Here is a 20,195-nt window from a genome sequence, read left to right as displayed (position 1 = left end):
GATGATTTTGTTTAGATGATCTGTCCATTAATGTAAGTGGGGTGTTAAAGTCCCCTATTATTGTATTATAGGGGAGTGAGTTCCTTTACGCTTGTTATTAATTGTTTTATATATTTGGATACTTCCATGTTGGGTTCGTAAGTATTTGTAATTAGTATATTTTCTTCTTGGATTGTACCCTTTATGGTTATATGGTGTCCTTTTTTGTCCCTTATTATAGTCTTTGTTTGAAAGTTTGTTTGTTTAATATAAGTATTGTTATCTTTAGGTTTCTTTTCACTTCCATTTGTATAATAAATGTTTTTCCATCCCTTTAATTTTTTTGTTCTTAAATATGAAATTTATTGTCAAATTGGTTTCCATACAACACCCAGTGCTCATTCCAACAGGTACCCTCCTCAATACCCATCACCCACCCTTCTCTCCCTCCCACCCCCATCAACCCTCAGTTTGTTCTCAGTTTTTAAGAGTCTCTTATGTTTTGGCTCCCTCCCTCTCTAACCTCTTTTTTTTTTCCTTCCCTTCCCCATGGTCTTCTGTTAAGTTTCTCAGTATCCACATAAGAGTGAAAACATATGGTATCTGTCTTTCTCTCTATGACTTATTTCACTTAGCATAACACTCTCCAGTTCCATCCATGTTGCTACAAAAGGCCAGATTTCATTATTTCTCATTACCACGTAGTATTCCATTGTGTATATAAACCACAATTTCTTTATCCATTCATCAGTTGATGGACATTTAGGCTTTTTCCATAATTTGGCTATTGTTGAAAGTGCTGCTATAAACATTGTGGTACAAGTGCCTCTAGGTATCAGCACTCTTGTATCCCTTGGGTAAATTCCTAGCAGTGCTATTGCTGGGTCATAGGGTAGATCTATTTTTAATTCTTTGAGGAACCTCCACACTGTTTTGCAGAGTGGCTACACCAGTTTGCAGTCCAGACTTTTTCCTGTCGTTGATTTCAAGTTTCATAGCATTGTGGTCTGAAAGTATGCATGGTATGATTTCAATTCTTGTATACTTGGGAAGGGCTGTTTTGTGACCCAGTATGTGATCTATCTTGGAGAATGTTCCATGTGCACTCGAGAAGAAAGTATATTCTGTTGCTTTCGGATGCAGAGTGATAAATATATCTGTCAAGTCCGTCTGGTCCAATGTATCATCCAGGGCCCTTGTTTCTTCATTGATCCTGTGTCTAGATGATCCTTTGTTGTAATTGGAGTATTAAGGTCTCTTGCAATTACCACATTCTTATCAACAAGGTTGCTTATGTTTGTGATTAATTGTTTTATGTATTTGGGGGCTGCAGTATTCGGTGCATAGGCATTTATAATTGTTAGCTCTTCCTCATGGACAGACCCTGCAATTATTATATAATGCCCTTCTTCATCTCTTGTTACAGCCTTTAATTTAAAGTCTAGTTTGATATAAGTATGGCTACTCCAGCTTTCTTTTGACTTCCAGTAGCATGATAGATAGTTCTCCATCCCCTCACTTTCAATCTGAAGGTTTCCTCAGGTCTAAAATGAGTCTCTTGTGGACAGCAAATAGATGGGTGTTGTGTTTTTTATCCATTCTGATACCCTATGTCTTTTGATTGGAGCATGTAGTCCATTTACATTTAGTGTTATTATAGAAAGATATGGGTTTAGAGTCATTGTGATATCTGTAGGTTTCATGCTTGTAGTGATGTCTCTGTTACTTTGTGGCCCTTGCAACGTTTCACTCACAGAATCCCCCTTAGGATTTCTTGTAGGGCTGGTTTAGTGGTGATGAATTACTTCAGTTTTTGTTTGGGAAGACCTTTATCTCTCCTTCTATTCTGAATGACAGACTTGCTGGATAAAGGATTCTCAGCTGCATATTTTTTCTGTTCATCACATTGAAGTTTCCTGCCATTCATTTCTGGCCTGCCAAGTTTCAGTAGATAGATTCGTCACTAGTCTTATGGGTCTCCCTTTATATGTTAGAGCATGTTTATCCTTAGCTGTTTTCAGAATTTTCTCTTTTTCCTTGTATTGTGCCAGTTTCACTATGATATGTCACACAGAAGATCAATTCAAGTTACATCTGAAGGGAGTTCTCTGTGCCTCTTTGATTTCAATGCCTGTTTCCTTCCCCAGATCAGTAAAGTTCTCAACTATGGTTTGTTCAATACACCTTCAGCACCTTTCTCTCTCTTCCTCTACTGGAATCCCTATTATACGGATATTGTTCCGTTTGAGTGTATCACTTAGTTCTCTAATTCTCCCCTCATACTTCTGGATTTTTTTTACCGCTCTTTTTCTCAGCTTCCTCTTTTTGCATAATTTTATCTTCTAATTCCCCTATTCTCTCCTCTGCTTCTTCAATCTGAGCTGTGGTCGCCTCCATTTTATTTTGTACCTCATGTATAGCAATTTTAGCTCCTTATGACTGTTTCTTAGTCCCTTGATCTCTGTAATAGATCTCTGTAATAGATCTCTGTAATAGTAATAGATTCTCTGCTGTCCTCTATGCTTTTTCAAGCCCAGTGATTAATTTTATTACTATTATTCTAATTTCATGGTTCGTTATACTGCTTAAATAATTTTTGATCAATTCGTTAGCTGTCACTACCTCCTGGAGTTTCTTTTGAGAAGAATTCTGTTACGTCATTTTGGATAGTCCCTGGAGTGGCGAGGAATTGTGGGGCACTTCCCCTGAGCTGTCTGGAGTAACTTGTGTTGGTGGGCGGGGCTGCAGTCAGATCCAATGTGTGTCCCCAACCCACCGCTGGGGCCACAGTCAGACTGGTGTGTACCTTATCTTCCCCTCTCCCATGGGCAGGACTCACTGTGGAGTGGTGTGGCCCCTGTCTGGGCTACTTGCACATTGCCAGGCTTGTGGTGCTGCTTCTATGGGATCTGGCATACTAGCTGGGGTGTATCTGCAAGGTGCACAGGGGTGGGAGGGGCAGGTTTAGCTTGCTTTGCCATCAGTGGTCCCCTGCGGGAGGGGTCCTGCAGCACCAGGAGGGAGGCAGAGCTTTCAGAGGGATGGATCCTCAGAAGTACAGCATCGGGTGTTTGTGTGGTGCAAGCAAGTTTGGTGATGGGAACTGGTTCCCTTTGGGATTTCGGCTGGGGAATGGGAGAGGGAGATTGCGCTGGCCAGCACCTTTATTCCCCGTGGAGCCAAGCTCTGTCTTCCAAGGTTCAACAACTCTTCCTCCTGTTGTCCTCTCGCCCTCCCGCTCTTGGAGCAGAGCTGTTGACTTCTAAAATTCCAGATGTTAAGTGCCGCTGGCTGTGAGAACTCATGGGGTCTGGCCCCTCCGCTTTTGCAAGTCAGACTTGGGGGCTCTGCCTTGCTGGTTGGGCTGCCCCTCCACCGCCTGGCCCCCTACCACCAGTCCATGTGGTGTGCACAATCTCTGCACCCTTCCTACCCTCTTCCTTGTGCCTTTTGTCTACGCTTGGCTCCAGACAGTTCATTCTGCTAGTCTTCTGGCTGTTTTCTGGGTTATTTAGGCAGATGTGGGTGGAATCTAAGTCCATCCCTTTACTTTCAATCTGCATGTTTCTTTAGGTGTGAAGTGAGTCTCTTGTAGGCAACATATGATTGTGTCCTATTTATTTATTTATTTATTTATTTAAAACACTTCTATTTAAGTTCCAGTTTGTTAGCATACAGTGTAATATTAGTTTTGGGTGTGCTATATAGTGATTCAACAATTTCATACATCACTGTGTTCGTCACAGCAAGTGCACCTTTTAATCCCTATAACCTACTAACCCATGGTCCCACCCTCCTCCGCTCTGGTAACTATCAATTTGTTCTCTTTAGTTAAGAGTCTTTTTCTTGTTTTCTCTCTCTCTCTCTCTTTTCCCCTACGCTGATTTGTTTTTTTTTCTTAAATTCCACGTATGAATGTAATCATATAGTGTGTGTTCTTTTTGTGCAGTCACCCTATGTCTTTTTATTGGAGCGTTTAGTCCGTTTTCATTCAAAGTAATTCTTGTTAGATACGTATTTATTGACATTTTGTTATTTGTTTTCTTTTGTTGTTTTTGTAGTTCTCTGTTTCTTCTCTTGCTCTTTCCGTGTGCTTTGATTATATTCTCTAGTGATATGCTTGGATTCGTTTCTTTTTATTTTTTGCATGCATATTATAGGGTTTAGATTTGTGGTTGCCATTAGGTTGACGGATAACATCCTATGCATATAGCAGTCTATATTAAATTGTTGGTAGCTTAAGTTTGAACCCATTCTGAAAGCATGAAATTTTATTTTCCCCCAACATTTTATGTATATGATGTCATATTTACATCCTTTTATTTCATGAATCCCTTGAGTGAGTTTTATAGATATAATTGCTTTTACTACTTTTGTGCTTTAACCTCCATATTGATTTTATAAGTAATTAATCTACTACTTTTATTGTGTTTCGATTTAACTGAAGTTTTCCCCTTTCTTAATTTTCTTACTTCTGATTTTGGCGTTTTTCCACTCAAAGAATTTCCTTTAACATTTCTTGTAAGGCTGGTTTAGTGATGATCAACACTTGTAACTTTTATTTGTGTGGGGAACTGTTTACCTATCCTTAAATTCTGAATGATAGTCTTGCTGGATACAGTATTCTTGGTTGCCTTTTTTTTTCTTTCAGCACTTTGAATACATCATGCCACTCCCTTATGGCCTGCAAAGTTTCTGCTAAAAAATCAGTGGATTACCTTATGTGATTTCCCTTGTATGTAACTGTTTTCTTTTCTCTTCCTGATTTAAAAATTATTTTTTTATCACTACTGTTTTTCCATTTTAATTATGTTTGTGTGGACCTATTTGGGTTGATCTTGTTGGCAAATCTCTGTACCTCCTGGATCTGGATGTCTGTTTCTTTGTCCAGATTAGGGACATTTTCAGCTATTATTTCTTCAAATAAATTTTCTTCACCATTTTTCTCTCTTCTTCTTTTGGGGTCACTATAATGGCAAGGTTATTATGCTCTATGATGTTGTTGAGTTCCCTTAACCAATTTTTTAAGTTTATTTATTTATTTTGAGAGAGGGAGAGAGAGAAAGAGAGAGGCAGGGACGGACACAGAGAGAGGGAGAGAGAGAATTCCAAGCAGGCTCTGCACTGCCAACACAGAATCTGATGCAGGGATTGAACTCATGAACCACGAGACCATGACCTGAGCCAAAATCAAGAGTTGGACTCTTAACTGACTGAGCTACCTAGGCACCCTTCCCTTAACCTCTACTTACTTTTTATTCTTTTTTTGTTTTTGTTTTTCAGCTTGGTTGCTTTTTTAGCACTTTTTCTTCCAGCTCACTGATTTGTTCTTATGCTTCCTCTAATCCACTATTGATTCCCTGCAGAATATTCTTAATTTCATCTATTGAGTTCATCATCTCTGATTGGTTCTTTTTAATATGATGTATCTCTTTGCTGAAGGTCTCACTGAGATTTTCCACTCTTTTCTCAAGTCCAGTAAGTATATTAAGAGCAGTAGGTTGAATTTTCTATTGGTCATATTACTTATCTGTTTCATTTGGCTATTGTGCTGTGATTTCATCCTATTCCTTCATTTATGACATATTCCTCTGTGTCCTCATTTTGTTTAACTCTCTGTGTTTGTTTCTGTGTATTAAGAAAGTGAGCTATATCTCCTGCTTTTGAAAGTGGTAACCTTACCAAGAAAAGTTCCTGAAATTCCCTGTAGAATTATGTCCCCTGTTCACCAGAACCGGGTGCTTCAGGGGTGTCCTATATGTGAGTTGTCTGCATTCTACTATTGTGGCTGAACCATATTTCCCTTCATTCAGCTGCAATGGACCACTTTGCTTGCTGTTGGCAGAGTTTGTTCCCTTTGTTGTTAAGGACCAGTCTTGGGCTACATTGGGCCTGTACTTGGGTCAAACCTGATGCCTGCCTTCAACTCATTTTCTGGGGCTGTGGTGCCACCAAAGTACAGGGTGCTCTCCCTGTATTGTTCCCTGAGAGGATGGTCTGCAGTTAGATCAGATGTCTGTCTGTTGGGTTTGCAATGACTGCAACTATAGGTCTTTATCCTTGTGCTTCCCCCTATTGGTGGGTGGGGTAGCAGTCAGATCAAATGTTTGCCTCCAACCCACTGCTGGGGCTGAAGTTGAATTCATGTGTATGGTTATTTCTCCCTTTCCTGGGCAGGAGACACTTTGGAGTGGTGCTGGTCATTGTTATGGCTACTTGTAGAATAAGATGTATCAGGAACCACTTTGGATGGACTACTGCCAAATGGGGTGGTTTATATGGGTAGAATCCACAAGAGAATCAAGTGTGCAGAGTACATGGTGTTGGCAAGCTAGGTGGAGAGTGTCATGCTAGTTCCCACAGGTGTCTAGCCATCTAGGCTGGGTGGGGAGAGAAATAGTGCCCACCAGCTCTTTCGTTTGGGAAAAGTCTCCTAAAGATCACTGCCCTTCCTGTGCACACCCTGAGTTTAGTAAATAAATCTCCTCATATATTTCAAGCGCTTTTCAAACTACTGATTCCATGCTGTATTTTGGAGGGGTTGTTTATTATACTGTCTCTTTAAGGGTATGTACTCAGTTCCCTATCACCCTCTGGCTATCCGAGACCTAAGTCTGCTTATTTTTAAAATACTCAGAGTGAAGCCCTGTTGGTTGTTCAAACCTGTAAAGTTAAGCCTCACTGGTTTTTGAAGCCAAGTGTTATGGGGATTCATCTTCTTATTGCAGGTACCCCACGTCTGGGGTGCCTGATGTGGGGTTTGTTCCTCTACCTTCTCAAAGCTTATAGTGTCCCTCCTGTTTGTGGTTAGTCTTACCAGGAGTTTGGTTCCAAACTGTGTCTCTGCCCATTCTACCCTTTTTTATGTGACCCCTCTACAGTTAACTGTGGTGATTGTGTTCTGCCAGTTTTGGGGTCATCTTCTGTGTTAGTTATCCTGATGGGACAAAGTGAACTTAGGGTCCTCTTTTTTTTTGTTTTTGGTTTCCTGTCTTATTTTAGTGGGTTTATCTGTTATTAGCTTCTTGAGAAAGGGTACATGAAAAGCATTTATTAATTATTTTCATTCTTTAATGTCTGAAAAAGTTTTAAATTCTGCATTCACACTTAATTGGTCCTTTAGGGGATAGAGTTTCACGTTGGAAATAAATGTCCCTTAGAATTTTTAAGCATTGCTTGTTTTTCAGCCTCAGTGTTGTTATTGATGAGTTCATTACCATACTGATTCTAGATAAAACCTTTTTTTGTCTGAAGAAGTTTGTGGTCTTTTTGTACCCAGTGGTATGCAATTTTATGATTATACACCAATGCGGGTATATTTTTACCCATTGTACCAGGAATTGGTGGACCTTTTCATTCCAGTAACTCATATTGTTCAGTTCTGTAAAAATTTTAAAAATTCATTGATTATTTAATACCCATTTTTTTCTCTTTTATTTTTCTGTGAGTCATATTATGTAGTTATTGGGCTTCCATGACAGTCCTCTAATTTTCTTGTCTTTTCTGTGTTTTCTTTTTCTTTCTTTCTTTGGCATGTGGAAAATTTCCTTGGTTCTATCCAACCATCAATGGTATTATCTTCCTTAGCATCAAGCATATTCTGAAAGCATTGACACTCCCAGGAAAATCTTAAATTGATTCTTCTGAAATGGTCAATGTTCATCTCCAAGGGTGGTGTTAGGAAATTTTGTGCACCTAAGGTGTAATAGCTGAATGTGAAGGCTAACTAGTATTATAATTAAAATGTGGGACTTATTCTCAAAAAGTGGTCTGTAAGAGTTGTGTGGGTGGGTAAAAATTTTTAGGAAAATGGATGGAAAAGAGAGGTGTTAGAGAGAGACAGGAACCTGTGTCTCTAAACGGAAGAGGATTGATGATTAAAGCAAGGAATGAGTGATATCTACAGGATTACTTTCTCTTTGTATCTTATGAATATTTTCAAGGCTCACACTGTGTACAGTATTAAGCCTAAGACAAATAATTGGTCTAAATCAAAACTTGGCTAACATTAGACTGAGATTAATTGTACAAATATTTATTTCATTCCCACTATTTATTTACTCAACAAATATTTACTGAGTACTTACTATACATCAGGAACTCTTCCAGGCCATGAAGATATAGTGATAAACATGCCACAATTCTGACTTCATGGAGCTTATTAACTGCCAAACACTGTTCTAGAGGTAGAGAATATAATGTTGAACATGATAGCAAAGTCCCTATTCTTGTGTAGCGTATATTATGGTTTTATATGGGAGTAGACTGGTAATAAAAAAAGGAAGATAATGTTGGATAATGATTAGTTTTAAGGTAAAAGGAAACAAGGTGATATGATATAGAGTAACTAGGTGACATTGAACTGAAATTTGGATTAGAAGAACCCATCCGTGTGAAGTTTGGGGAAAAATCTTTATAGACAGAGGAAGAACTAAGAGTGTTACATGTCAGTGGGACAGAAAGGCTAGTATGGCTGAAGCATAGTGATAAAGAGGTAGTGGTATGACATGAAATGGGGTAGAAACAAATCAAATAGGATCTAGTTGTTTGTGTTAAAATATTTTGATTTTTAAATGATAGTAATAGATAGCTTTTGGAGGTCTTTAGGGAGGGTAATTAAATAATCTAACTTATATTTGAAAAAGATGACCTTCACTGCTCTTGTAGAATGGACCATACTGAGGTAACAATGTAAGTATGCAGACCTGTCAGGGGGCTATTGTGGCAATCTGGGCAAGAGAAATTATTGGATGGGGTATTAGCCATAGATATGGAGAAATGTAGATGGATTTGAGATATTCTTTCAAGGAAAAATTCATAAAAAAGTCTGGCAGATTTGGTTTAGGACTATAGTAAAAGAAGAGAATCAAGGCTTATTCCCTTTTTTGTTTGTTTGAGTGACCTGATGGATAGTAGTACCATTTCATGAGGTGGGAAAGGCTGGAGGAAGATAAGGTTTTGTGTGTTTGTGACATCAAGATTTCTGCTTGGGTATGTTAAGTTTGAGATGCCTATTGAATATACAAGTGGTGAGATAAATTAAGTAGTTGGATATACAAGTCTGGAGTTCAGGAATATAGTTAAAAGAGTCCCATCCCCGTATAGATGGTTTGTATATGGTTGTGCAGCTGCATAAAATTTTCTAGAGAGAAAGTGTGGATGGGAAAGAGGGGTTTCAAACACTGAGACATACCAACATTTAGAGATTGAACAGAGGAAGAGAAATAAGTAAGGGAAATGAGGAAAGGCCAGTTAGGTAAAAAGAGACCCAGGTGAATATTGTGACAATAAGATAAAAGAAAAAAGTATTTCGAGAATAAGAGAGAGTGATTGCTTCCCAGTGCTTGAATAAGGACAAAGAAGTTTCTACCTATTAGTAATATAGATGCCATTAGTGACCTTGAAAAGAATAATTTCACTGGAATTTTAATTTTTAATTCCAATTGGAGTGGGTTTGAGTTTAGAAACTTAGGTAAAGTAGTGGATACAGTGACTCTAGGTGATAAAGATGTTTTTCTGTCGTAAAGAGCAGAGGATTTGGGCAGTAGCAGAAAGGGAGCATGGAGTAATGAGAGTGTTCTTTTTTCCTCATTTGCATGCTGATAGGAATGATCACTAGACCAGAATAAGATAATAATGTAGAAGAGAGTAAGTCCAGGTTTCAGAAGATCCTGAACTAGAAAAAACTTAAAGACTTAAAGATAGACCACAGACATATGAAAAACCCACAGCTAACTTCATACACAATGGTGAAAACCTGAGAGATTTTCCTCCAAGATCAGGAATGAGACAAATGTGTCCACTCTAACAGCTTTTATTTGGCATAGTACTGGAAGACCTAGCCACAGCAATCAGACGAGAGAAAGAAATAAGAGGTATCTATATTGTTTTTTAAAGTAAGCTTCACGCCCAGCATGGAGCTTGAACTCATGACCCTGAGATCAAGACCTGAGCTGAGATCAAGAGTCAGACACTCAACTGACTGAGCCATCCAGGCTCCTCAGAAGTGTCTATATTGTTAAAGAAGAATTTAAACTGTCACTATTTGTAGATGACATTATATTATACATAGAAAATCTTGGACTCCACCAGCATTACTATAAGTAATAAATTAATTCAGTAAAGTTGCAAGATATGAAATAAATACCCATACATCTGTAGTATTACTATACATTAATAACAAAGTAGCAGAAAGTAAAATGAAGAAAACAACTTTATTTACAATTGCCCTCAAAAGAATAAATACCTTGAAATAACAAAAAATGTGAAACACCTGTACTCTGAAATCTATAAAACTTTTGATGAAAGAAATTAAAGTGACACAAAAAAATGGAAAGATATTCCATTTTTATGGATTAGAGGAATTAATATTGTTAAAATGTCCACATTACCCAAAGCAATCTACATATTCAATGAAGTCCTTATTAGCTCACTCTCTGCCGCAATCTTGGTTTTGCATTCCCTGCACAAAATGCCTGGTGAAGTCCCTAAAACCTCTCTACATAGTAGGAGTTTCCACAGCTCCAGGCTGTGAGACAGGGTCTGGAACAGAATCTGACAGTGATGGGGCGCCTGGGTGGCTCAGTCGGTTGGGTGGCCAACTTTGGCTCAAGTCATGATCTCACTGTTTGTGAGTTCAAGCCCTGCATCGGGCTCTGTGCTGACAGCTCAGAGCCTGGAGCCTGCTTCCAGTTCTGTGTCTCTCTGCTCCTGCCCTGCTCACATTCTGTCTCTTTCTCAAAAGTAAATAAGATTTTTTAACAATTAAAAAAAAGAATCTGATAGTGATGAATCATTACCATAGCTAGAGGAACAGGATTCCACACTGGCAAATATGCAATAAGCTCAACTGGCAGCAGCAGCTGAAATCAATGAAGAACCAGTCAGAAAAAGCACAACAGAGCCAGAATGAAAAGAAGGCATGGAAGGCTATGTCCAAACTGAGTCTTCAACAGGTTACGAGTCACTGTCCAGAAACCTAAGAATATTCTCTTTGTCATCACAAAACCAGATGTCTACAAACACCAAGCTTCTGATATCTACATAGTTTTAGGGGAAGCCAAGTAATTGGATTTATGTCAGGAGGCACAAATTGTAGCTGCTGAGAAATTCAAAGTTCAAGGTGAAGCGGACTTCAACATTCAGGAAAACACACAGACTCCAACTGTACAAGAGGAAAGTGAAAAGGATGAGGTTTTTAGAACAGGTGTAAAGATTAAGGACATAGAATTTGTCATGTCACAAGCAAATGTGTCAAGAGCAAAGCCCTGAAGAACAACAGTAATGACATTGTAAATGCTATTATGGAATTAACAACATAACCATCTGAAAATGAGGATCATTTGTTGGTGTTTCAAAAGAATAACTGAAGCTTGGTTTGAAATTTGTACTGTTTCTATCATTAATAAAGTTATGGCTTCTTGTTGGATAAAAAAAGAAATCCCTATCAAAATACCAGCATAACCAACAGCTTTTTAAACAAAACTTTAACAAATATTAAAATTTGTTTGGAACCACAAAAGACCTCAAATATCCAGATCAATTTTGAACAACAACAAAAAAACAAATCTAGAGGTATCACAATCCCAGATTTCAAGATATACTACAAATCTGTAGTCATCAAAACAGTATGGTACTAGCCCAAAAAATAGACATATAGTTCAATGGAACAGAGCAGAAAGCCTAGAAATAAACCCATGATTATATGATTAATTATTAATCTTCCAAAAATAAGGCAAGCATATACAATGGGAAAAAGACGGTCTCTATAACAAATGGTGTTGGAAAACTGGTCAGCTACATGCAAAAGAATGAAACTGGGCCACTTTCTAACACCACACACAAATATAAACTCAAATGGATTAAAGACCTGAAACCATAAAACTCCTAGGAGGAAACATAAGCAGTGATTTCTTTGACATCAGCAGTAGCAAAATTTTTCTAGCTATTTCTTCTCTGGCAAGGGAAATGAAGGCAATAATAAACTATTGGGAATATACCAAAATGAAAAGCTTCTGTGCAGCAAAGGAAACCATCAACAAAACAAAAAGGAAACCTATTAAGTGGGTGAAGATTTTTGCAAATGATATATCTAAAAAGAGTTAATATCCAAAATACATAAAGAACTTATACAACTCAGCACCAAAACAAAAAAAAAACTGATTAAAAAATGGGCAGAGTACCTGAATAGACACTTTTCTTAAGAAGACATATGGATGGCCAACAGATACATGAAAAGATGCTCAAAATCATTAAATATCAGGGAAATGCAAATCAAAACCACAAGGAGATGTTACCTTACACCTGTTAGAATGGCAAAATAAAATAGAAGAAATAACAAGTGTTGGTGAGGAAGTGGAGAAAAAGGAACCTTCATATAGTATTGGTGGAAATGTCAATTTGTGCAACCAATGTGAACAATATGGAGGTTCCTCAAAAAATTAAAATAGAAATACCATTATGATCCAATAATTCCACTATTGGACATTTTCAAGGAAAATGAAAGTACTAATTCAAAAAGATATATGCACCCTTATGTTTATTGCAGCATTATTTATAATAGCCAAGATATGAAGCAACGTAAGTGTCCATCAATAGATGAATGGATAAGAAAGATGTGATATATATATATATATATATATATGCCATAAAAAAGGTTGAAATCATGCTATTTGACACACATGGATGGTCCTAGAAGGTATTATGCTAAGTGGAGTTAGACTGAGAAAGACAAATGCCATATGATTCAACTCATAAGTAGAATCTAAAAAGAAGAAGCAGGCCTCTGAATATAGAGAACAAACTGATAGTTTCCAGAGGGGATGGCAGTGGAGGGCTGGGAAGAATTGGTGAAGAGAAGTGGGAGATACTGGCTGTCAGATGTGGAATGAATAAGTCACAGGAATAAAAGGCACAGCATACGGGGAAAAAAGAGACCATGGTCAAGCCTGTTAGCACTTTCTTGCATTTAACCTTTGCAAATATTCCTTTTATTCTTCTACTTCCCTTACTTAGACAACTGTAATTTTCTTTTTTTTTATATATATGAAATTTATTGACAAATTGGTTTCCATACAACACCCAGTGCTCATCCCAAAAGGTGCCCTCCTCAATACCCATCACCCACCCTCCCCTCCCTCCCACCCCCCATCAACCCTCAGTTTGTTCTCAGTTTTTAACAGTCTCCTATGCTTTGGCTCTCTCCCACTCTAACCTCTTTTTTTTTCCTTACCCTCCTCCATGGGTTTCTGTTAAGTTTTGATTCTATATTGTTTATTTCTGCTCTTATATTTATTATTTCTGTTTTTCTGCAGGCCTTAGGGTTTCTTTGTTGTTCTGCTTCTAATTCCTTTAGGTGTGCTGTTAGATTTTGTATTTGGAATTTTTCTTGTTTCTTGAGATAGGCCTGTATTGCAATGTATTTTCCTCTTAGGGCTGCCTTTTTTTTTGCATCCCAAAGGGTTTGGACTTTTGTGTTTTCATTTTCATTTGTTTCCATATTTTTGTCTTGTTTTCTTTCCATATATTTTTAAATTTCTTCTTTAATTGCCTGGTTGACCCATTCATTCTTTAGTAGGATGTTCTTTAACCTCCATGCATTTGGAAGTTTTCCACACTTTTTCCTGTGGTTGATTTCAAGTTTCACAGCATTGTGATCTGAAAATGTGCATGGTATGATCTCAATTCTTTCATATGTATTGAGGGCTGTTTTGTGACCCAGTGTGTGATATGTCTTGGAGAATGTTCCATGTGCACTTGAGAAGAATGTTTATTCTGCTGCCTTAGGATGAAAAGTTCTCCATATATCTGTCAAGTCCATCTGGTCCAGTGTATCATTCAGGGCCACTCTTTCTTTATTGATTTTCTGTCTAGATGATCTGTCCATTGTTGTAAGTGGAGTATTAAAGTCCCCTGTGGTTACCACATTCTTACCAATAAGACTGTTTATCTTTGTGTTTAATTGTTTTATGCATTTGTGTGCTTTTAACTGGGTGCATAAACATTTATAATTGTTAGCTCTTCTTGATGGGTGGACCCTGTAGTTATTATATAATGTCCTTCTTCATCTCTTACTACTGCCTTTAGTTTAAAATCTTGTTTGTCTGATATAAGTATGGCTACTCTCACTTTGTTTTGACTTCCAGTAGCATGATAGATGTTTCTCCATCCCCTCACTTTCTTTTTTTTTTTTTTTTTTTAAATTTTTTTTTCCAACGTTTATTTATTTTTGGGACAGAGAGAGACAGAGCATGAACGGGGGAGGGGCAGAGAGAGAGGGAGACACAGAATCGGAAACAGGCTCCAGGCTCCGAGCCATCAGCCCAGAGCCCGACGCGGGGCTCGAACTCCCGGACCGCGAGATCGTGACCTGGCTGAAGTCGGACGCTTAACCGACTGCGCCACCCAGGCGCCCCCATCCCCTCACTTTCAATCTGAAGGTGTCCTCAGGTCTAAAGTGGGTCTCCTCTAGACAGCAAATAGATGGGTCTTGCTTTTTTTTATCCATTATAATACCTTATGTCTTTTGATTGGAGCATTTATTCTAAGGGGCTAAGTCCAGAGAACTAATGACAATTCGAACCTTTAACTAAATCTGTAAAATACAAATTGAATCAGGCCATATTTGAGGTTTTTGTACCTGCTATTTCCCTATGGGTTGTTTTGATGGGCTCCAGACAAAGTCAATACATATTAAACCTGGTATGCTGGCAAGGCCCAAGGACTTCCAACACTTCTTTTGATTCTCATACGATTTTGGAAGGATCTCCTTATGTTAAAGAACATGGATTATATCGTCATCAGAGTTCTGTAAGAAAATATATGGTCTTTTAGGTTGGCTCTTGAATCTCAGGACTCTGAGAAACTGGCCCCAGCTTAATTTCACCTGTTTTTGACTTTCAATAAATCACTGATATAAACACTTAGCTGGTATTTCTTGGCTCTTTGACTCCTGACTGAAGATACATGTTTTCTGAAGTAAAATTTCACTCCAGACTTATACTACAGAGACTTCTATTTTAGCATCTCTATTGCCACCTCCTGGAGTGAGGAAGCTCTCCCTCAGCTAGATAACTGCTTAAACATAATAGCCACAGGGCAAAAGTCTTTTAGCAGCATAGAAGGCTATTTACATAAAGTATGAACCAGTAAGTAGCCCATTCTATTCTAGGTAAATCAGAACCCTCCCCTCCCACCTGAGTAGATAGAAACATTTTTGAACTTTAGTTCTCTTTATAGCCCCAGCTATAAAGCTCACAGTGAAAGGCTGTTGCCTATGATGCAACTAGACCTGAGCTGTGTAGCTGGGTTCGCTTTTTAAGGCTCTGTCATACTGGGAAAGCTGATGAGGCAAGTGATTGGTGGAAAGGAAACAAAGAGCAGTCCAGGTAGTTATGGAGTAAGTCGTACATCATTTCCAAAGTTTAGGTTAATGCTATGGCTCAAGAAGAAAGGTAGATTAAGTAAGGAAATGAGAGTGAGGAAATAGAGGTTATGGGCAAATACTGAACAATGAATATTACTTTTCCCTCCTTGTTAGACTTTAAGGTGACCTCTGGGTAAGTCTGAACAAAAGTGGACCAGTCAGAAAACTGGGCTTCCCTGATGTTTCTGTACTCCTTCTTTGCCCTGGTTGATTCTATTCTCAGTCACCATGGGCTGGATGACCTCCAGTCCCTTGCCCTTTGGCTTAAGAGTCTTTGGGCAGACCAAATAGAATATTCATGCACAAAGTTGGTGAAATAAATCAAGTAGGAAAAAAATCCATTTTGGTGTGGTCATTTTGTCAGCTTTTATTATTTCAGTTCAGCATGGCTGCATATATAAATCTCCTTTAAGGAACCAGAAAAAAGATACATGAAATAACATTTTAAAGAGGCATAGTCACCTGCTTCTAATAATAATTACTACTTTCAAAGCCTGGAAGTGTTTATTTAAGATGTTCTTATTTTTTGAACGATTGACTGGTTCTCTTATTTATACATATAAGAAAAAAAGCAAGTAGGGAGAGGAAATTGTTGCTGCAGAAACATGAAAGTCACATTTTTGGCACTGTTCCCTGGTTGATGTCATTTTAGGGAATGTGCTAAAGGCCACTATTTTCCAGAGGAAAACTTTTTCTTTCTCCATAGAAGACTGTTTGTGGGCACTTATTGCCCACTCTGAAGTCAGGCCAAAACCAAACTAAGCCCTTTTCTGTCTTGTTTGGCAGTACCAGGTCAAGCCCACCTGAAGTAGGAGTCCAAAAGTTTTGCTGGTCACTGTGCCCCGCCATTCCATGAACCCTCTTATACTTTCTGAATCTTCTCTTTAGGGGTTTCTCAGCTGCCTGACATTTTCACAGATTACTGGGAAGATTGGTTTTCCCTTGTGTGTGAAAGCCCTAAGGGTTCCCAGGGGTATGTGTGTATAAGGGCAATCCCTGAGCTGACTCCTGAGGTACCACAGTGCATTGTGGGTAGAGGCTTGGATCCAGCTATTCTCATTCCTTCTTACCTCTTAAGTGGTCCAAAGCAAAATGGGATATTGACCCTACTGCCACCTGATAGTAGTCCTATCCCTGTCCCCAATTCCCTTGCCCAGCCTGTCTTCATGTTCCCATTTGAAGCTGCTTTAGACACCTTTTAAAAACCACCTGTCATGGTTTAGAGGACTTTACTTGGGTCCATCTAACATAAAATAGGTCATGAAATGCCCGTAGTTTAGTGTGGGCCACAAAAAGTCAGATCTGGGTTCTCACTATTTCCCAAACCCTTTCAGCACACAGGCAGACACTTATACTTCAGGATCATTCTCACTTCCACATCTTTATTCTCCCTTAATGAACACTGCACAAAACTGCTCTTATCACTGGCTCACTATTGTACCCTCATCTGGTTAAGGCCTCTGCTTAGCTTTTAAACCTTCTAACACTTTACCCCAGCTTTGATCTCCTATTCTCCAACATTCATTCTTTCCCATATTTATAGCGATTTCATTAATTTCATAATTGAAAGGCAAAGTTAGAAAAAATAGTGCTTTATGGAAGCATTTATACAAAGCATAGTGGCCCAAAAGAAGCTGCGATTAATTCTGCTTTGGGGAGTCAGAGAAGGCCTTGAAGATGAGATGATGCTTCAGTGTGAGTCTCTAGGGCTCAGAATGAGTCCATAAGGAAAACACGTAAGAAGGAGAAGACATATCCAGGTGTCTTATTATCCTCATAGTCTGCTGTAAGTTTCCTTGGGAACAGCCACATCAGGAACTCAAGCTCAGAGAAAGGAGCTCAGCTCAGAATCATATCACACAGAGTATGAACAGTAGAGAATAGATCCTTAGAGAATGTTTACTTCAAGTCATTTATTTTACTCATGAAGAATCTGAAATCCTAAAAGGTGAAGGAACCTATCCAAGGCCACACAGCTAATTAGTGGCAGAGGTAGAACTAGAGGTAGAAAGACTGCTCCATTCCCATTCCAGGGCTAATTCCATGTTGTTTTGTGTCCTTATCGTGTCCCAGTTGGCCCTTTGATCATTTCCTGTGAGAGCTCCCATCAACCACCCTTCACTCACAGATTGTTCCCTTTCAAGTCTGGGCAGCAATGTTTGTTGCTACCAGTTTCCTATGTGGCAATAGAAAAATTACATTTCTTTTCTGGGCCTTAGTTTCTTGTTTCCCCATCTAAAAATGAGTGAGGGTTAATTAATAGGTTTCTATATCTAAACCTTAAAGAGAGGGACACACATCTAGTAGTTTCTACAGGAGCTTCACTTTTTTGTATATTTGCTAGAGTGGAGTACAGAGATCTGAATGGGGCTGACTGAAAGTAGTAAAAACACGTAGTGGGACTGAGATAATGAAGGATTCCTACAGGCTTGGAAGAAGATATATTACTCCAAGTGTAGTCCTGTTATTTATTAAAAAAATTTTTTTACAATTATTTATTTTTGAGAGAGACAGAGAACAAGTTGGGGAGGGTAAGAGAGAGGAGACACAGAATCCGAAGCAGGCTCCAGGCTCTGAGCTGTCAACACAGAACCCAACACGGGGCTCAAACTCACAAACTGTGAGATCATGACCTGAGCTGAAGTCAGATGCTTAACTGTCTGAGCCACCCAGGTGCCCCCTCTTATTTTTAATATAATATAAATGAAGCCCAAGCTTGGGGTAAGTTCTCATAGATAGAAAGTATCTGGGCCTTGAACCCAGGTCTTCTGATTCAAAGTCCAGTACTTTTTTTTTTTTTTTCAAAGTCCAGTACTCTCTAACAACCCATCTTACCTCATTGAACTGGTTATGTCCTGTACAGGGCAGTTCTAAAAAGACAAGAGCTCAGGAGTCTGTTACAAATAGAATTCAGTCACACTGTGGGCCAGACTATTTGTAGCTGACCATTATGAAGGGAAAGAGTTCAGAGCTTTGAGAGCAGGGGAGGGTACAGTTGCCTCCTCAGGCCATATTTGGTAATTTTGGGGATTTTCTTGAGCCTGAATTTCAAGATGTAGGGGGATTCAGGGTCTGGTTATCCTTACTTTTTCCTTTCTAATTGCTTCCTGTTCATACTGTCTCTTCTCTTACCTCCCTATGACTAGTCCACCCTCTTCTAGTCATTAAACAAAGATGATCAGTTTTGGGGTTATCTTACCTCCATTTTCCCACTACCCCTCACAGTAACTATCAATGAAACAAAACATCTCACAAACCACTTTTGAATTTGTATTTACTTTTAATTGCATGTTGCCTGAGATTAAATGTTTTTGTGCTCTCCCAGATTGCTCTGGTGGGAAGAAAGGAGACAGTTAAAGTCCAACTTCCCCTTTGGAAAAGAACCTGGCTTTAACGATATGGGCAGTGTCTTACTCATCACTATACTAACTCCTTTTATTCTTTGGGTTGGTTCATGTGGTCTTTAAGCCATTGGTGCTTATTCTCTGTGGATGGGTGCTTATGCCCTCTTTTTGGAAGATGGAAGAGATTGGTTTGGTTCTGGACATGTTGAGTTTGAGAGGTTTATTCTACGGCTAAACAGAGATGTTGAAGAGGTAACTGGATATCTAAGTCTGGAATTTAAGAAACAGGTTTGGCTAGAGATATAATTTTAGCGTTGTCAGCAAACAGATACCATTTTAAGAAATCTGAAATGATGAAATAAATTAGGGACTAAGTGCAGAGGGAAAAGAGGTTCCATGAAAGTTCTCAGGCCACAGTTTATCAATGAGCTAGTAAGCTGTGGAAACTCATCTCCTTGGAGGAAGAAGCTTTGTTCTTTTCCCCAGATTGGTATTATTGGATTTCTAAGTGTGGTGCAATAGAAAAAGTGAGGCTTTTATACCTTGCTTCATTTTATACTTTGGGTTCATTTTATACCTTGGGTAAGTCATCCGCATCTTCTGGATCTCAGTTTTTTCACCTGTATAATGAGAGGATTGGATGAGATGATGTAATATTCTATAATGGTTTATCACTTCTATTAATGGAATCAGCAAAGTCCTGCTAATGTGGTTGTTATCTGTTGGGGTGACAAACGTGTAAAGGCACGTTGTAAAGTGACAAAACCTATGTAAATGATAATTGCTATGGTTATGGTTATGTTCTCCTTTATTTGTGGGATGTTAATGTATAAACATTATTGCATAAAGGAGTCAAGCACAGGTAGGTTTTTCTTCTGGCTCTGGCTCTAAGTTGTTATGTGAATATGTTCCTTTGAATATTAACCTTTCCTTCTCTGGTTCTTTTTTCACATCTATAAAATGAGAGATTTTGGTTTATGTCAGTGATTTTTAATATTTTTAAAAGCTGAGAATTTAATCTTAAACATGAAATCAGTGTGGCTTCTATGGTTGATAAAGCAAGTTGAATAGGGGCTATAGGCTCTGGTCACCTCAAAGGCATACTTTGAGCCACTTCTAGGACCCCAGGACACCAAGGAATGTAGTTTGATCCTTGACTAACAGAGCTTTCAAAGCTCTTTCAATCCTGACATTCTGTAGTTTGAAGGTTCCCTTGGTATCATATAAAGTTCAGAGGTGAGCAAAGTTTTTCTGTAAAAGACCAGATAGTAAGTATTTTAGGCTTTGTAGTCCACTTCTCCTTCCTTGTCCCTCCTTCTTCTTCCTTCCTTTTCCGTCCTCTTTCCCCTACCTTCCTTCCTTCCTCCTCCTCCTTCTTCAAACTTATTTAAAATGTAAAAAAAAAAAAAACATTCTTAGATTGTTGGACACTACAAAAACAGGTCATG

General features: G+C 38.6%; 1 pseudogene; it reads left to right on the top strand.

Moving 5' to 3' along the window:
• Positions 1–11,300, top strand: part of LOC124509259 (nascent polypeptide-associated complex subunit alpha-like) — a 95,635-nt pseudogene extending 84,335 nt beyond the window's left edge.
• Positions 11,301–20,195: the final 8,895 nt, after the last annotated feature.

The sequence above is a fragment of the Lynx rufus genome, unplaced genomic scaffold, assembly GCF_022079265.1.
Source record: "Lynx rufus isolate CCGP_SWC_20201006 ecotype Redwood Valley unplaced genomic scaffold, mLynRuf1.p SCAF_14, whole genome shotgun sequence".
Classification (NCBI taxonomy): domain Eukaryota; kingdom Metazoa; phylum Chordata; class Mammalia; order Carnivora; family Felidae; genus Lynx; species Lynx rufus.
The sequence above is the reverse complement of the archived record's forward strand: the minus strand, read 5'-3'. Positions and strand labels throughout refer to the sequence as shown.